Here is a 5,105-nt window from a genome sequence, read left to right as displayed (position 1 = left end):
GCTTATTCATAAGCTCCCTTCCATAATAGGTGGGAATGTGCCTCCTCCTCATAGAACTTTTGAGATCATTCCAATATTGAATTAGAGGATCATTGTGGAGGCGTCTCTCTCTCTCTAGAGCTGTCCACCAATACATGGCATGCCCTTGAAAGCTAAGGGTAGCTAGAGGGACCTTTCTCTCTTCACTTTACCAAAGAAATGTGGAAGGTCAACTTTGACTTCCCTAGGTCTTATGGACCTTCTAGGGGTGTGATGGTAGTGATCCCCTTGATTCATGCTTTCATTAGGGGATGTGTATTGGGAATAAGAGCTCCTACTCTTTTTTCTATGTTTCTTCATATCTTCTTTCAATTTTTCTTCCTTTTGCCTTAAAATTCTCAATTCTTCCTCAAGATAAGCAAGATGTCCTTTTCTTTCAATTCTTTCCTTCTCTCTTTCAATGGACTCTTGCTTTTTCCATAGTTTAAGTGATTTGAGCTCTTTAGTGATATAAGAAAGACTTTTTGGAGAGCCATCACTTTCACTATTGGAGGAATTTTGAGACATTTTAATTCAAGAGATTTTCCCAAACAAAAATAGTTTTTATGAAAATAAGATTTTTGTGGAGTGCTTTAGACTTGGCACTTGGAGGTCTAAGAGTATAAATTGAACTTTGGAGGGAGGTGAGCTACTATCGAGCCACTTAATAACCAAGCCTCTTCAAGTAAAAATCTCTAAACCCCCTTATACTTTTGTCTTGCACAAAACAATTTTCACAAAGAACTTTTCTTAAAGAAAAATAACAAACAAGTGCCTATGTGTACAATTTATATGATGCTTGAAAACATAAAGAGCATGAAAACATAAATTGCTTGAAAACTTAAAGACAAGAAAACATAAACTAGACGTTGAAAGCAATTAAACCTAAGTGACAGCTTGAAAGGCACCAAAGACCTTCAAGGACCACTCTCACAAGTACTAAACGTGATTTACTATAAGAACTCTTAAGGAGAGATGGAGATACTCCAAAGGCACTCCAAGACACTCCTTAATAAAGGCCTTGTACAGAAATTTAGAAAACAAAAATTATAAGGAAAATGAGATTCAAATTTTCTTCAAATGAAAAGTAAATTTACACTCCAAATGAAATGCAAATTCACTTTCAAATGAAATTAGTGACTGCACTTAATTTCAAGAAAAACAAATTAGCCACTAATTTAGAAACAAATTTAGAGACGGATGTTGTAAGGAAAAACTAGTTTTAGCAACCAAAAATTTCGTCACTAAATTTAGTTCTAAATTTTCACAAAAATTTTTCACAATTAGCTTTACTCCTTCTTGCTCCAATTCAGCCACCAACTGCAGCCTCACAAGGTGTTTCACTCCTCTTTTTAGAAGCAACCTTGATGTTAGTTGTAACATCCCAGTTTTCATTATTATTATTATTATATGGTATTTGGTCATAATTTTGTGATTATCTTTTACTTCAATTGTAGCTAATTCACACTTCATTTATGCTTAATTGTAGGCTTTAGAAATATATGTGTGTTGTTGGGTTTAATTAGATAGTTGTGTATTTTTTTGTTTCTCGCTGGGCTGACTGACAAGCCTCGGTTTTTGGGGCAGAACCTGGGCTCTAGTTGTCCAAATGATGCAAACTTTGTGGCAATGAAAATCTAAGAGAAAACCCTACAACTTTCATGAAGAATCCATTTTCAAATTCGGTCGTCTAGAAGGTCAAAATCGGAATTTTATTTGTTAAAATCGTTTCTCGCTGGGCTGTTTGACAAGTCTCGGTTTTTGGGGTATAACTTGGGCTGTGATTGTCCAAATGATGCAAAATTGGTGGCTATGGAAAGATAAGAGAAAACTCTACAACTTTCATGAAGTAGATATTCTCAAATTCGGCCGTCTAGAAGGTCAAATTCGGTGGTCAAAAATCGGTATGAAAAGAATATGGCATCCAACTCATCCCATTTCGTTTTGTCTAAGATTTTTTCATTATTTTCCATTTTTTTAATGTGCTATGGAGGCTATAAATAGGCCTTCACTTCTCCATTGCAAACCATCCCAAGAAACACTTCTCATTCTCATTCTCTCTTCTCTTATACTCTCTTCTATCCTAGTTTTAGCTCCGGTCCCTGTTTTAGGCGGAAGAAGCTTTGGGGAGGCAGTCGTGCTATAGTCTCAGTTTTTGCTTATCCAGGTAAGGGGGGGAGTGAGAAACCTCGCTCTGAGTGTGGGATTGTATGCTGGGTAGTGGGATTGGCCCCCAATCCTGTGTTTGTTGTATGTCATATTGTTTGTATGTTCTAATTGCTTAGTTAATATGCATGTATGAATAGAAACTATGTTGAGGCTATGATTGTGAAAGTTGTGAATATGAAGTGATGATAATATGATATGATGTGATATGATGATGTGCAATGACCATGAGATAATATGAAATGTGATTGAGACATGAGATATGAAATGTGATAATGTGATAATGAGATATGAAATGTGATAAAGAAAAATGACTATGGAAAGTGATAAAGTGATATGAGAATGCATACAGTCTTGTTTGACATGCATCATTTGCATAAGTGTTAAGGGTACGATATGGAATACGCCGCCAGAGAAGGCCCCTAGTGTAAAAGCTTTGGGGATCAGTCCTTGGGGATGGCTCGGTTTGGAAGTCCCAGTCTCGCCCATTGTGTGCATGGGATGTATCTTGCGCGGCTTAGCTATCCCGACGAGACTCTGGTAGTATGTCCTTCTAGTGAGAGTGCGCAGAGGGTGTGTCCCGACATGTACTCCTAGACTACTCTTTGTGTATTGCTAGCGGCAATATGCTACATGATAAGTGACTGGCGCCACATGCATGATAAAATATAGTCCGTGTCCATACATGTGTCTTTTGATGTTCTATGACAAATTCATATGCCTTGAATGAGTGAGATGTGATATTGTTATTAATCTATGTTTTGTTTGTGTTTGGCTATCTAGTATATATATTCCTACACTGTGAGCCGAGTGAGATGTTTTCTCACTCCCTTTTTCTTTGTGTTGTTCTTCTCTGACCATTATACAGGTGATTATCAGCATGAGGCTGAGGATGTTGGTGGTGAAGCTTAGGCTTCTATATGGGCTATGCTCTGATAGGACATGTGACATCGAGGCGTAGATAAGATTAGATTAGGGTGTTATTGTTATTTAAAATTACTTTGGAAACTTTGAGATTTATTTCTTTGTAATTTTCGCTGATTATGTTTGTTAAAAATGTGATACTCTTTAAACATGTTTGATTATTAAATGTTATATTATTTAAATTTATTGAGTTATGATATGCAAGGTAGAGGGTGTCACATTAGTCACTTCTAGGTGTTTTCAAGAGTCTAGCCACCAAGAGAGAACAAACTCCCTAAGCAACCACCAAAACCTTCAAGTGGATGTCCTTTGCCTTGGCCTCCTACACCTTTTAAGAAACACTCAACCACCTTCAAGACTGAATATTAGTGCTAAAAATTGAAAAAGAATAATTTAGAATAGCTACACCAATTGGTAGAAGAAAATGTGACAAACTAGAAGGAGTTCCACAAAAATGACAAGCAACAATTAAAGGAAATTTTGAAGGCTAGCACACAAAGATTAACCTAGGAAAGGTACTAGAATGGATTACAAAACCAAAAGCTAAGATTATAAACAAAATCAAGACACAAAGATGTGGCTGGACCAATGCAAAGATGTAACAAAAATACACCAAATCCGAGAGCAACACTTCACCAATTTTCACTCCTTTTTGGCTTTTTCTTTGGCTATTTCTTTCTTTTTCTTTTGCAAAATATTTTTCTCTTATTTTGCTTTTGATGTTCAGGAGTTTCAATGCCTTTTAAACACTTAGAAGACTCGTATTTAATGTAAAAATACTGCAGCAAAAATTTTACACAAAACAAGAGATTTTCACAAGCATGTTTTCACTAGTGCTTCACAATTTTGTAGTATTTTTAGGTCAAATTTTTAAGCACCTTTTCCTTCGTTTTTCTCATGCAATTAGGACACTCACACCTCTGTTTTGTCTCTGTTTTAATGCTCAAAAAATTACAAAAAGTTTCAGCCACAACACAAAACACAAAGAAACCTAATAGGAGAAGTGTTTAACAATTTTTTTTGACAAAACTTTTAACAAGACATAATAGAAACCTAACTCTAGGAAATTTGCTAGAACTAATAGCAAATTAAGAACTCAATCATGTAAAGAAAAAGCACATTTAGGAAGGTACAGATTTAATAAGAAAAGACACAACAATTTTCGGATACAAAAACACAAAACAAAATTAGGTCAAACAAGCTAGTCTAGGAAGTTTCAACATACAAAGAACTACACATGACTTTCTAAGACAAAACAATTGATTAAGAAACAAAAACTATACTCAATGCATGTTGTCCAATCACGGACACATGTGAATGAATGGAGATACTCAACAAAAAATTAAAAATGTACAAGGTTAAGAGTACCTAAAGCACAAAACCGAAATTGATTCACAAGAATAGGAACAAGCAAACATGAATCAATCACTTTATATTAGACATATAGGATCCATCAAAAATCATATTAGAACTAGATCCATTCAGCAAACACACATTAAGACATAGAAAAGGAAGATACAACACGGATTCACTTAGAAAAAGTTAGAAACAAAAATCTCAAGAGCACTAGGCTCTAGATACCAAAAATGATGGAGATAGGTTGAAGATGATTGATGATCTTCAACAACTCCATGCTTAGGACCGTGAATGCTATTGAGGTCAAGACTCCAATGACTCTTTGAAGCTCCTTGAAGTTTTCTTCAATGGAGAAGAATCCTTGAAGTGGTTTGGTTACTCCTTAGCTTGAGGTAAAAGCTTAAGAAACCAAGGTAAGGTTGAAGAACCTTTGATGAGAACCTAGGAGAGAAAGTTTTCTTCGGTCTTGAAGGAGACTCTTGAGAGAGAAATCTGAAGTTTATTTCTCATAAATGTCAAAAGTGTATACAAATGAGGTAATTACAAATATATAGGGTAAAGGTAGCTTCTAGGAGAAGCTAACCTTAACCATGGTTTATTAGGAACCATGGTAAGGTATACTTAACTCCTACGGTTTAGCT

At 35.5% G+C, this 5,105-nt stretch overlaps 1 long non-coding RNA gene across 1 annotated transcript; it reads left to right on the top strand.

Moving 5' to 3' along the window:
• Positions 1-1,800: 1,800 nt before the first annotated feature.
• LOC145958826 (uncharacterized) lies at positions 1,801-3,312 on the top strand. Its single transcript, XR_014434382.1, has 2 exons — positions 1,801-2,185; positions 3,053-3,312. It is a non-coding gene; the product is annotated as an uncharacterized LOC145958826 (long non-coding RNA).
• Positions 3,313-5,105: the final 1,793 nt, after the last annotated feature.

The sequence above is a fragment of the Cajanus cajan genome, chromosome 6, assembly GCF_000230855.2.
Source record: "Cajanus cajan strain Asha chromosome 6, NIPB_CcT2T_4, whole genome shotgun sequence".
Classification (NCBI taxonomy): Eukaryota; Viridiplantae; Streptophyta; class Magnoliopsida; order Fabales; family Fabaceae; genus Cajanus; species Cajanus cajan.
Note: the sequence above shows the minus strand (reverse complement) of the source record. Positions and strands in the feature narration are given on the sequence as shown.